The following is a 14,882-nucleotide window of genomic DNA, read 5'->3' on the forward strand; positions in this document are numbered from 1 at the left end:
GCGCCGAGCAAATGTCCGGATGAAAACAGTCTGTGAAAAATAAAAGAGTGTTTGCAGTCAAATCTATGCAAGGGACAGGAAACAACACCTATCTATCTATCTATCTATCTGTCTGTCTATCTATCTATCTATCTATCTATCTATCTATCTGTCTGTCTATCTATCTATCAGTCCACCCATCCATCCATCCAATTTATCTCATCCATCCATCCATCCATCCATCCCCCATCTATCCATCACGCCATTGTTTTATCCATCCATCATCCATCCCTCCATTTATCCATCCATTCCATCCATCCAACTTATCACACCTATCCATCCATCCATCCACCCTTTCATACTCCATCCATCCATCTTTCCGTCCATCCATTCAGTTTATCCCATCCGTCTGTCCATCTATCCATCATTCATCCACCCATTCATCCTCCTTCCATCCATCCATCCATTCAGTCCATCCATCCATCACTCCATCCTTTTATCCATCCATCATCCGTCTATCCATTGTCACGGGGGCGGAGCAAAGCGACAGACACAGTGGGCGTGACGTCAGGCCTCGGAGAGGCTTTTATTAAACAATAAAACAAAGTGTCCAAAAAGGGGGAAAAAGTGTCCAAAACAAAAGGGGGATCTGGTGTCCTCGAAGTGACGGGGTTCCGTGAAGGAGGGGTAGTGTTCCAAAAGGGAAGGGTCCAGGTAAGGGGCGGAGTCCGGCGGCCGCACGCGCTCCCCGCTCAGGTCCGGGGTGCGAGGGGCGGCGGCTTCTCTAGCGGCATCGTCCTCCTCCACCTACGCGGCGCTTCTGGGGGATAACACGGCCCGGCATCCTGGCCCGTCAGCCGTTACGGGTGCGGTCCTCATCCGGACCCGCGGGGTCCGGCAACTCGTCCTGCGGCGCTGGTTCCCTCTTCACCCCTTCCTGGACCCACGAGGACACCAGCGTGCATGCACGGGGAAGAGACCGGTCTCCTGAGGAGAGGCGCGCTCGGCATTTTAACAGCGGCGGTGATGAGGCTTCATTCACATCAGGTGTGCCTCATCACACGCCGCCAGACCGAGACGTTTCAGCGCCCCTCCTCCTCCCACACGCCCACTCCCGTCGGGAGCCTGGTGAAGGGCGGCGATTACCGACGGGGTGCAGCTGACAATAAGGGGGGGAGGCAGTCGACTCGTCACACCATCCATTCAGCCCGTCCATCCATTCCATCCATCCAATTTATCATACCTATCCATCCACCCTTTCATCCTCCATCCATCCATCTTTCTGTCCATCCATTCAGTTTATCCCATCTATCTGTCCATCTATCCATCATTCATCCACCCTTTCCTCCTCCTTCCATCCATCCATCCATTCAGTCCATCCATCCATCCATCACTCCATCCTTTTATCCATCCATCATCCGTCTATCCATCCATTCAGCCCGTCCATCCATTCCATCCATCCAATTTATCATACCTATCCATCCACCCTTTCATACTCCATCCATCCATCTTTCCGTCCATCCATTCAGTTTGTCCCATCCGTCTGTCCATCTATCCATCATTCATCCACCCATTCATCCTCCTTCCATCCATCCATCCATTCAGTCCATCCATCCATCACTCCATCCTTTTATCCATCCATCATCCGTCTATCCATCCATTCAGCCCGTCCATCCATTCCATCCATCCAATTTATCATACCTATCCATCCACCCTTTCATCCTCCATCCATCCATCTTTCTGTCCATCCATTCAGTTTGTCCCATCTATCTGTCCATCTATCCATCATTCATCCACCCTTTCCTCCTCCTTCCATCCATCCATCCATTCAGTCCATCCATCCATCCATCACTCCATCCTTTTATCCATCCATTCAGCCCATCCATCCATCCATCCATTTATTCATCCATCCAAATTATCACACCTATCCATCCATCCATCCATCCATCCACTCTTTCAGCCTCCTTCCATCGATCCATCCATTTATCTATTCAGTCCATCCATCCATCCACCCTTTCATCCTCCATCCAGTTTATCCCATCCATCTGTCCATCATTCATCTGTCTATCCATCCATTCATCCTCCACCCATCCATCCATTCAGTCCATCCATCCTCCACGTAATACAGCTGCTCCACATTGAATAACATGATAGTGTTGTTCAGTGAATCCAGCAGTAGATTTTGTCTTTTGCTCTTCAGTGAAGTATTAAAGGTCAGATATGATTTCTGCACTGACAGTGTTTTGTTTTTGTTTGCACAGTAAAGCTGCAGCATCTGCTCACAGACGTCTGGGATTCTCCCATCATGCACCTCACTCAGACAGACAGAAACACTTCTGCTAGACAATTATGAAATACAAAAAAGAAAAGATTTTTCCTGCTGAAATTTTATTCTTTATTCAAATGTCTTGGTGCACGTCAATTAATCATCCCCATTCCTGCTTTGTTTTCATTGTTGCAGCTGTTCTTTGCCATTTGTGGGATGGAGATTTTGGCCTTTGTTCAACACATCTGGACATGAAAGATCTCATAAGAATCTACATGCTGGTGGGGTAAAACGTTCATCACGATCATCATACAAGCCTGACTTGCCACGTTATTGTAAAATGCAGCTTGTTGCATGAGAGATTTATTTTGTGCAAAATGAATATTTTTTCTGTGTGTTTGTTATATTTTAATGAGTGAGTCAACAGGAATGTAATGCTATTTATCTTTTCAATTGGATTTAGTGCTTCATTGTGCTGGAACTGCTGATTTCTGCGTGCAGTGGACGGACTATGAGAATGTAAGCTGAGACAATTCATCATTTACACAGTACATGTACAGTAGAGTGAACTCAGATTGGTGAATATTTACAGCAGGTCTTGAGCAGCTTTAGAGGTTTGCTTTACGGCATCAATCAAATTCATCAACCATAACATTCGAGTCAAGAGTGGCAGTGGTGTATCAGATGAAGTGTGTGTGTGTGTGTGTGTGTGTGTCCAACTTCTCGGTTCAATACCCTAATTTCCAATGTCACAGACCTGTCACTATGACAACCGTGAGAGATGACTGACTGAAGTTGCTCATATGGAGGAAAACACACACACACACACACACACACACACGCTTGTGGAAGTTGATCTTGATGGAATCGCAACACTTCTGGATGAGATTGAGAAATTTGTGTTTCGCTCCATCATAACTGCAATACAGATGGTCTGAGGTGCAGTTACACACAGTTCAAACATTCAGTAAAGTCAGAATTCAAACTACAAAACTGAAGAGTTGAACTGGATTAACAAATGACTTCTTATTTACGTCAGCGTGAAATGAAAACTGACTCTATTGACTCTTAATTCATGCTCCTGGTCTTGTTGTGAATGATTCATCAGTATTTTTGTCTTTTTAATTTATTTTCGTAGAATGTAATAACTCACTAAATCCCAATACAGAGACGCCTTCATCATCTAATCAATTCATAATGGAGAAAATTAGGCCTTTAATATCCTGTTTCACTCTGAAGCACGTCATGATATGGAAGTGAATGAGTTGTTAATGTCAGCTGATGTTTAAAGACAGTGTAAAGCAGTGAATGTAGTGTTCTTAAACACAAGTGCAATACACTGTGTTCCAGCAGCGACTGTTGTTTTTATGATTTTATGATGTTCAGAAAGGTTTTGGTCTCCTGTAGGTGGCAGTATGAGGTTTCTCAGAGTGTTTGGACATTTCTCAGGGAGATTTATCAGAATATATTTAGATATTCACTTTGTTGTGACTGTCAAACACTTACTGCACCAGAAACACCTTTCAGTTGCTTCCTTTCAATCCTTTCAAGGGCTGTTCCTCAAAATCTAGTCAGATTTGATTTTGACATGAACGAAGGCTCTACTGCTCACCAGGGCTGCATTTATTTGATCAAAAACAGCAAAAACTGTGAAATATTATTCCAATTTCAAACAGTTGTTTTCTATGTGAATATCTGTTAAAGTGTAATTTATTTCTGTGATGCGCAGCTGAATTTTCAGCATCATTACTCCAGTCTTCAGTGTCACATGATCCTTCAGAAATCATTCTCATATGCTGATTTGCTGCTCAACAAACATTTCTGATTATTATCAATGTTGAAAACAGTTGTGCTGCACAATATTTCCGTGGAAACCATCACACATTTTATTTTTCAGGATTCACAGATGAATAGAAAGTTCAAAAGAGCAGCATTTATTTGAAACAGAAATCTTTTGTAACATTATAAATGTCTCCACTGTCACTTCTGATCAATTTAATGCGTCCTTGATAAATAAAAGTTTTGTTTTGTTTTTGTAATACCCATTTGCCCAGTCCACATTTCTGCTGTCCATGTAGTCGTCTTGCAAGATTTTGAGACACATGCACGAGCTAAACGCTCTCGGTTCTTTATTTTGTATTAGAAATGTGAAATAATAACTAGTTAGTTCAGATCTCTACTCACTCATCGCGTCGTATCGCGTCGCACCGGACGCTTCACACACACGCACACACACACACACACACACACACACACACACACACACACACGCACACACACACACACACACACTGTACGTCACCGCCACCGAATCCCGCCCCGAAGCGCGAATCCATCATCAGATGCGGTCGGAGCTCGGACGCTGGCGGAGTGATGAGGAGCAGAAGAAGATGATGAAGATGATGAAGATGATGAATGTGGTGTTTGAGGAGCACTGAGCGCTTCAGGTGGATCTAAATGACGGCAGACTCCAGCTGGACTCACATTCGCCTCAGTTTGGACTCAGCAAAGGTTCGTAAGTTTTGAGTTGCGATGCACTGTATCATCATTCTGTCAGAGTTTTATTTTATTTTATTTTATTTTATTTTTTTTTTATATATATATAAAGGTTTTTAACACGAATTCAGTCCACTTGTGCACTCATGACTGATATAGTATCACTTTTGTAATTGTTTTGTATGTTTGTTTTTCCAAAATAATTTATTGATGATAGATTAGTAATTCTATCATTGCGTCATCTTTATGTTGAATGTGTTTTTTCATTGTGTTTTATGTTTTTCTCTCTGCTCTTGAATGAAAGTTAAATTTATGCTTAAATCCTGCCGAATTTTTGGAGCTCGAGTTTGAAGCGTTTCTCTCTTTTGTGGTGGTTTTGTGGTGGTTGGTGGTTTGGTTGAGGTTTGGCTTTGGTGAGTTTGCGTTTCTGTCAGCAGAAGGAGAATTAATGTGTGTGTACAGAAGCTGTCCATCTCTCTCTCTCTCTCATTTAATTCACTTAAGCTTTATTGGCATGGCCATAGGATAGCCAAACCACTGCAAAATTAATTTATATACAGAGTGCACTGAAATAATATTAAAATATTTCATTAATAAGTCATTTGTCAGTATGATGGTTGCATTCAGAGTTTTTCTTTTGGAGCTCAAATTCAGATTTTAATGTTTCATTGTGAGTGTTTCCTTTTTGGCTTTTTGAGTGATTTTCTGCTCTCAGTCTGTTCTGCTCGCATTCCCTCAGTCCCTCAACACACACACACACACACACTGATTCTTGCATTTGTGGTCTATGTAGGGACTCTCCATAGATAGTAATGATTTTTTTTATAGTACAAATTGTATTTTCTATCACTGTACACCAACCCTAAACCTGTCTCTCACACAAAACTACAGGCAATTTGTGAATTTCATAAAACACCTTTTATGTTTTTTAGGCCTTTTGGTTTACGGGGACACAGGAAGTGTAAACTAAGCATGCTTACATTATGGTACCCATGTCATTATACACATTTGTGTCCTCATAAACCATACATACCAGAACACATGCACACGTACACACACAAATATTGCAAACACAATATATTTACATATATTCAGTTTCCTTATATGAAATAAATTGTCATATAAACTAGTCAAACATAGGAAACCTTTTAGAAGTTGGGACAATTTCACATATTAACATATGTCTAAGCTTTACAAATATGTATGTTTATATATGTGTAATACAGTTTTGACATATACAGTCATGTGCATATACTGTTTACCCACCCATCATCAAACTCATCAATACATGTTGATATTATATAAGTAAATATAAAAGATTGATGTGTATTCAATATGCAGATATTGACAATATCAATGATTTCGAGCAGTATATGTCATATGTGACCCTGGACCACAAAACCAGTCATAAGGGTCAATTTTTCGAAATTGAGCGTTATACATCATCTGAAAGCTGAATAAGGTATAATAAGGTTTCCACTGATGTATGGTTTGTCATGACAGGACAATATTTAGCTGAAATACAACTATTTGAAAATCTGGAATCTGAGGGTGCAAAAAATCAAAATATTGAGAAAATCGCCTTAAAAGTTGTGCAAATGAAGTTCTTAGCAATGCATATTACTTATCAAAAATGAAGTTTTCATATATTTACAGTAGGAATTTCACAAAATATCTTCATGGAACATGATCTTTACTTAATATCCTAATGATTTTTGGCATAAAAGAAAAATAGATAATTTTGACCCATTTGGCTATTGCTACAAATATACCCCAGCAAATTAAGACTGGTTTTGTGGTCCAGGGTCACATATATTACATTTCCATATGGGTGCACATACACACACACACACAGTGGTCTGACTTTGACTGAGTGCTGTATTTGTTAAATGAGTGTGTGTTGTGTTTGTGTGGTCTGTAAGCGTCTGCGTCGGTAATGAAGGCAGTGATTGATTGACGTTTCTAATGCAAGTGACTCGTGAATCAGTGCAGCTGCAGCTCTGCAGAGACGTGCATTCACGCTCACCTGCTGAAATTAATCAAGATTCGCTCATCATGTCCCTCCTTCACTAGTGTTTAAAAGCATCCCAGGATGCACCTCATGCACTCAAGACAGAATATCAAATATTAATCAGACATAAAAAACTATTGCAGTGGTTTCATCACTTATTATTATTCTAACTTGTGAAAGATTAAAGAAACAAGTCGATGTGTCTGAACTCTTGACTGCTGCTGTAAGCTGTGTCAAATCACCAGGGTTATTATAGTTAACTAAAACTAAAACTGAAGCCATTAAGGCAAGTTTATTTATATAGCACATTTCATACACAATGGTAATTCAAAGTGCTTTACATAAAAGGAAGTAAATCATAAAAAACAATAAAACAAGGAATTTAAAAACTTTTAAATGATTTAAAAATGATTTAAAATTCATTTAAAACAGAAAAGGATTATACATAAGAAACAGTGCAATCAGTTCACACGTAGCACGGCTAAACAGATGAGTTAGAGAATTAAAATGTAACCAACCTAAAATTAAAATAAAAAACAAAATAAGAATAAAAACTGTAATTGCATCTAAAATAACACAGCAGATCACTGTATTTCCACAGCGACTCTCCAAACAGAAGTACTGTTGTTATTATTAGGGCTGCCACTTCATTCATCATTTTAATCATTAATTAATTGCAATTAACCGCATGCATCAATATTAGCTGTGAAAATCCTCCAAATGAAGATCAAAAGGAGACTGATGTGTCAGATGATGACTGAGTACATTTTAATGTGTGTATGTGTGTGTGTGTGTGGTCCTGGTAAACCTTTCATTATGGGAACAAAATATCCCCACAGAGATGCCAGTATCTGAAATCTTTGTCCTTGTGGGACATTTTTGGTCCCTGTGAGAAAACAAGCCGATAAATCACACAGAATTACGTTTTTTAAAAATCCAAAAATGCAGAAAGTTTTCTGTGAGGGTTAGGTTTAGATGGAGGGTGATGGAAAATATAAAAAGTATTTTATAAAAACCATTATGCCTATGGAATGTCCCCATAAACCATGGAAACTCTGTGTGTGTGTGTGTGTGAATGTGTTTTTATCAGCAGGTGTATAAATAGAGTGCGTTCATGAATCTTTTTTAATGTGGTTGTATAAAGAGCTTGTTGAGCTTCCAGTGCCAAAAGCTCTTCAGGTCCAACTGTTAAATCAAATATTTGCTCAGTTCTTCATCCGCGTGTCCCAGTAAATCCATCTGCCTGTTTATTCATCAGTCGGAGCCTCCGAGCGCTCGATTCTGACACCTGTTGAGCAGAAACATGCCAGCACACGCAAACAGCGTCGAGCATCAGTCTGGAGTGTTTCACGGAAGAGATCTGGGCTTTTTGCAGCAGAACTTTAGCAGCAGACGGAGATTTTCATGGTGGTCTATTATTATCAATAATTTGATTCAATTCTGCCCCTAAATGGATTAATCTCACGTAAAAGCTGAACATACAGCGATTGGTCAGTCGAACAGTCTCTTCCTGTCTCTCTCTCTTCCTGTGTGTGTTTTACTGATCTCGTCCTCATCATATCAGCACGTAAGCTGGACGTGTTTCTGCAGCCGCAGATTTGATTTGGATCACGTTGATGTGATATTCACCTCACGGAAAAGCCTGAAATAGTGTCCTTACGTTGTCTCGATATTGCTCAGCTGCTGATTTTTATGTTGTAGTAGTAACATTTTTATAAAAATATATTTGTGACCCTGGACCACAAAACCTTTGAGATTTAGATCATCTGAAAGCTGAATAAATACGATTTCTGTTGATGTATGGTCTGTTATGATACGACAATATTTGTCTGAGATACAACTATTTGAAAATCTGGAATCTGAGGGTGCAAAAAAATCAGAATATTGAGAAAATCACCTTTAAAGCTGTTCAAATGAAGTTCTTAGCAATGCATATTACTAATCAAAAATTAAGTTTTGATATATTTACGGTAGTAAATTTACAAAATATCTTCATGGAACATGATCTTTACTTAATATTCTAATGATTTTTGGCGTAAAAGAAAAATCACTCATTTTGACCCATACAGTGTATTTTTTGGCTATTGCTACAAATATACCCGTGATACTTATGTGGTCAAGGCTCACATTTTAGATATTTTTTAGCACAGAAATGAGGGTCAGGTTGAGTGAATTGCATTGTGGGATGCAGAATATCATGCTCAGTGGTTGTATTACTGCATTACAGTGTATTCCATCCTGTGCAGAGTTCTATGAGTTTGTCAGTGTGAGTGTGTGATGTGGATCAGGTGAGCAGGTGTGTGTGGTTGCGATTGAAGTTCGGTGCGTTTCATTGAGTTTTTCCGCCCGTGTCTCACAGGTGTTTGGGAAACGGATCTTCTGATGTGGATGAATCGGTGATCTGTGAAAGCTGTACGGCACACGATCAATACTTCTGTCTTTCTCTTGTTCTGTCTCTGTCAGATTCACACTAACAGTGGCTGTATTTGTCTTATTGAACTCTGAAGGAACACAGATAGACAGTTCAGTGTTTGCATGAGCTCTAGTTTGAGTGCAGTGTGAGTCTGATGCATGTGGATGTGTTTGTGGCCGGTTTTGGACTCCTTCTCCTGTAAATGAGCTCCGCCATCTGACCGGCGTGAGTCTAAAAGCTCTTCTGATGTTATTTTAATGCAGTCGCATTTAGAAACATCTCCAACACTTACTGAAACACTTCACTGTATGCAGCTCTCTTCACTGCGCTGGAAACACAAGAAATCAGAGGATGGAAAAACCTGCAGAGCTGCTGCTGGTCGTGGCTAAAATATTTTTTTATACAGTTAAATATGCCGTCTCATTTCATGCAGGTTTGGAATGACGGGTGAAATATTCATTGGTGGTAACGTATTTACATCTGCCTGTAGATTGAACATTACTAGTAGATCTAGACATGTGAACTCGAGTTAGTTGTGTTGTGCTGTTAGTGGATCACCAGTGGATTTCTGTGAGCTTCATAGTCCCAGAGCCGCATTCAGCAGATCATCAGAGAGAATCATCCCTGCAATTATTCCTCATCATTTCATCTCTGAGCAGGAAGACAGCTTTCAGTTTCTCTCATTACTGTCAGACGCTCATCTCTCTTTCTGTTTCTCAGCATCTTCAGGTTCTATGAGGGAAATGACCTACACAGTTCAGCTCAAAATTCACTTCTGTCATCATTCACTCATCCTCACGTCGACCCAAACCTGTGTGCTGTTCATAAAACACAAAATCTTGACACGGTGTACAGTCAATATTTTTAATGACACAGCAGTTCAAGATTGTGTTGTGAAATTATTATAATGACAGTTATTTAACTGTATTAAATTTAGCAACAAATATCACTGTTATTTTATGTCATTGTAGTTTTTGTTAATATTTAGAATTTTTTTTTTTTTTTTTAGTCAAAGTTTTAGTAATTTTGTTGTATTTTTTGTCATTTTTGTATTGTTTTTTTTTATGTGTCTGTATAGTTTAGTTTAAGATTTAGTTATTTTAGTACTTCAATTTAAACTAAATGAAACTGAGAAATGTTGGCAAATCATGGCAACTCACTCAAATAAAATAAGCACCTAAAATAAAAAGTAATGATTTTATTTTAGTTTAGTTTAGTTTACAATACTAACCCTGACAAAAACTTTGCAGCTTTACTTTGCAAATATACAATTTAAATCATATCTCTGTTTTTTGTTTTGTTTTGTTTTGATATGATAGAAATGAGAATGAGTTGTTTTACATTAGCTACTGATGATCAGTGGAAGGAGATTTAAAGGAATAATTCATGCAAAAATAGGCAAGCTCTGTCATCATGTTCTCAGCCTCATGTTGTTCCTTTCTTCTGAGAAACACAAAAGAAAATATTTTGAGAAATGTCTAAATGTCCAAGTGTTTTCTGTCCAATCAAAGTCAGTGATGTTTGGTTCTTTAAAGTATCTTCTTTAGTGTTTCACTGATGAAAGAAAGTAACAGAGGTTTGCAGTGATGACGACAGAGTGATCATTTATAGCTGAACTAGTGCTTTAAATGTGTTTAATTGGCATGAAAGTCAGTGTTGCCAAGTCCACGGTTTTCCCGCAGAATTGGGCTACTTTAAAACTGTTGCCACGGGTTGTTTTTCAACAAAAGCATGATACTTAGCCCCTGAAATGTGAATTTTACCAGGGGAACCCTGCGGTTTTTATTTAATTTTCTGTTGTGAAAACCTGGCAACCCTGATGAAAGTGCTGTTAGTGTGAGCAGATGTTGAATGGTTCTCAGAACAGGCTTCATGTTCCTCATGTTCGTTGCTGTTGTTGTGAGTTTGTGTTGAATTATGAGCTGCGCGTTTCTCTCTCTATCTTGCGGCGACAAACGTTCTGGCCGCTTTGGAGCGTTTCCCGTGGTTTGTGAGCGCTGGAGGAAATGGAGTCGCTCTCAGCTGATCTGGAGTCTTGGCAGCGATCAGATGTTGTGTTCAGTGGCGCGTGTCGTTAGGATATACATTCATTAGTGTGAGCGGGATCTGGATTTGATTATCTGCTGACAGATAAAGCTGCGTTACAGAACATGACATGATTTGCCCTGAACTGCAGGCCAGAGAGCAGCAGCAGCACAGATTCATCCATTTATAGGGAGGTTTGGGAACCGTTCGCTCGCCGGCACACGGACCAGCGCTTTCTCTCACACTATCGCCACATATTGATTATTAATGAAGTTTCTAGATCGTAATGAGATTATCTATCACCGCTGGGTAGTAACTGTACGTAATCAGATTACAAATATTGATTATTCATAATTGGATTATATTACGTTTTAAAATGCTCGTAATCAGATTACGGTTACTTTTTTGGATTACGTAACTACGTATTATTCATAAAATGGCAGTAAGTTATTCAACATTTATTGATTCTCCCTAGTTCTTCTTTTAATGTTTCCTTTCCAATCATCCTACTGTGTGTCATAACATTTACTTTTGATTATATTCACAGTACAGAATGGCTATGTGAAGATCATGTCAATTAATTTGCAAGCCACGCTTATGAATGTGGGGGTGAAAGCCTCTCTCAAGCAATTTGACCATTAAATCATTTTGCAAGCTACTAAACACAGGTGATGTACGTTTCACTTTAGTTACGTCTTTGTCATTTGACCTAGTTTTCTCTCTGTGTTTAATTAGTTATTCACTTCACTAAGTAACTTTGCAACTGCATGTCAACTAATTCTCATTCATTTGCAACTAAATGTCTACTCACTCTCAGAGTAGACTGTTAGATCAGCTTTAGGGTTAGTAGAATAAGTTGACATATACTTGCAAAGTTTCTTATAGTCAGTATGTTGTATGTTTTGGACCCATCAAAATAAAGTGTTAGAAGATATTAACAGTCTGCTAATACTCTAACGAGTTGCAAAGTTACTTACTGTTAGTAGAATGTCTAAAGTGGATCAAAATAAAGTGTCCACAAAACCAGTTATAAGGGTCAGTTTTTTGAAATTGGGATCTAAACATCATCTGAATATTACATTGATAGGACAATATTTGGCCGATATACAACTATTTGAATATCTGGAATCTGAGGGTGCAAAAAAATCAAAATATTGAGCATCTACCAGCAACTGTTCGGTTCCTAACATTCATCAAAATAGCTTCTTTTGTGTTCAAAAGAAGAAAGAAAGGTTTGCAGGTGTGTAAATAATGACAGAATGACCATTTTGGGTGAACTCTTCCTTTAACATTGAAGTCAAAACAAAACCTATTTGTGACCTTGAACCCCAAAACCAGTCATAAGAGTCAAATTTCTGAAACTGAGCTTTATACATCATATGAAAGCTGAATAAATACGCTTTCCATTGATGTATGGTTTGTTATGACAATATTTGTTTGAGATACAACTATTTGAAAATCTGTAAACTGAGGGTGCAAATCAGAATATTGAGAAAATCACCTTTAAAGTTGTGCAAATGAAGTTCTTAGAAATGCATATTACTAAACAAAAATTAAGTTCTGATATATTTACTTCAGGAAATCTACAAAATATCTTCATAGAACATGATCTTTACTTAATATCCTAATGATAATCTCTGGGAAAATTAATATTTCAATAATTTAACAAGAGATCTGCATGTTCACAGTTCTCTGATGAGAACATGCAGGTAAACAAATATTTCTATTTTTACTGTTGAAGTATTTTATTTTAATTGTTTTTTGTTCTATAGTCCTATATTGTACAGTTTGCAGGTTGTTCTGTGAATATATTTACATTTTTATTGTATTTTTTTATTGCATTTTTTATTATAATTTGTATTTTTACCAGAGCTGCCAAGATTTTTTTATTTTTATTTATTTATTTATTTTTTCTTCTGGTGTACTTAAATGAATAACCTAGTCACGTTAGTAAGTACAGTTCTCATTGTGTAATCTGTAGTGAGTAATGGTAATCTACCAGCTGTGTTCTGGGCTGTTCTGGGTGGTTGAACCGGATTTGAGGTGATTTACTGTATATGGCAGTGTAATATTTCTGCCTGATGTTCAGAGCAGCTGTTTTGTTTCAGGAGGGCGTCTGAAACCAAATGCTGTTCACTAGAGTTTATACAGATCGATTTGCCCGAATCTGAAACAGGCTGGTTAAGGAAATGTTTTGTGAACAGGTTTTCAGTGAGTAATCCTCCTCCTTTCATGTTGATTTGCACAAAAGCGTTGCAGTAGTTTATGATTTCTCTTTCTCCTGTCGTTAGTCTGATGTTTATTCATTCATATTCACACATTTACGTCTGATCTTAGATTTGCATCTTTCTCTGACTGACTGTTTGTGTGTAAATGAAGTGTAACGTGAGCTAAAGGGTTTGAGTTGAAGTCTTTGAACTAACAGTTGGTTGATGTGTAGCGGCGGATCAGTCATTCATGAGCCGTACAGCAGAAGTTGAGCGCCGTCCAAAGCCGTTCATCTGTCACAGAACGAACCGATGCGTGCGGCCGATCCGTCGCTCCTTCTGCCAGAACCTGCACGATATTCCAGCCGCACACGTATGAGAAACGTGTGTAAGCGAGCGGCTCTGGTGATGTCTTCTGTGCATCAGCAAACGTGAGTTTTTAATGCAGGATTCGCTAAAGCCCTTCTGTCTGTCATCAGAGAAAAACAGAAGCAGAATTGAACCACAATTCAGACAAGCAGGTCTCCTCTGCTGTGCTGTCTATTTAATATGCAAATCACAGTACTTAAATGTGTTTTAATACAATATCATGATTGGATGAACACGGATAAATATTAAATCATTTTACTAACTTGGTTTTAATGAATGTTCATTTGTTTTCTGGTGCTGCACTAAATCCTATTCGGGGTGTTTTTCCAGATTATTCAAATGAATTATTGTTTTTCTGTTTTGTTTTTTTTTAATCAGTTATCTGTTAAATAATTAGGAAGTGTTATAATTGATCAATTTAATGCTACTTCCATTAACTAATACTTGTGTAAAACTAACAAAAGTCACTGTAATGACATCGCCCTACAGGAAGTGACCTCATTTTGGAGGGAAATCAGCAGCACAGGCATCACCTCATCAATGGATCCAGTGAATTCTGGGATGTTTAGTGTGAAGATGGATAAAAATGTGAAAATGAAGTTGATGTTTTCATGTAAGTAACCTCAATCACTCTGTGACTAAACTGAGCTCTTTGTCAGCTTCATGTTTATCTTTTCGCCATTGCATAAATAATCAAGTTAATAACGTTCAAGCACATTTCTGAGGGTCTGAAATGCTTTTCGTAGAAATACTTTAAAGTACAGCGCACATTTATTTGTAATGATTACTGAGATCGGAAAGCTTCGCATGACGGCAAAGACTAATGAATAACTGCTGGATTAATGACAGGAGTTCGTTTAAGTGCCGTTTACTCGAGTTTAACTGCTGCGTAATGCAACACACACATTAGCAAATTAACATCGCATTTGTGATGCTTAAAAACTGAATTCATCTAATTAAAAACTCAATCAAAGCATGTGAAAAGACACAGGATGGCTGTGATTTGGTTGAATTTTTAGTGTCAGTGCTCAAACAAACTAGTGTCATCAAACACAGCAAAACAAAATTATGTGATCTTTTGAATATTTAATCTAAATTATAGGATGAAATGTGGTT

The 14,882-nt window shown here is 38.4% G+C and overlaps 1 protein-coding gene across 3 annotated transcripts in view; it reads left to right on the plus strand.

The window, feature by feature from the left end:
* Positions 1 to 4,576: 4,576 nt before the first annotated feature.
* Positions 4,577 to 14,882, plus strand: part of chrm3b (cholinergic receptor, muscarinic 3b) — a 32,953-nt gene continuing 22,647 nt past the window's right edge. The window contains exons 1-2 of one of the 3 annotated variants that reach the window (XM_051125128.1): positions 4,577 to 4,756; positions 14,256 to 14,379. The gene's annotated coding sequence lies outside the window, so the exon portion shown is untranslated. Of the gene's footprint in view, positions 4,757 to 14,175; positions 14,380 to 14,882 lie in introns of those variants that run through there. The other 2 variants (XM_051125127.1, XM_051125129.1) reach the window with 2 other exon arrangements.

This window comes from Labeo rohita, chromosome 12, assembly GCF_022985175.1.
Source record: "Labeo rohita strain BAU-BD-2019 chromosome 12, IGBB_LRoh.1.0, whole genome shotgun sequence".
Lineage (NCBI taxonomy): Eukaryota > Metazoa > Chordata > Actinopteri > Cypriniformes > Cyprinidae > Labeo > Labeo rohita.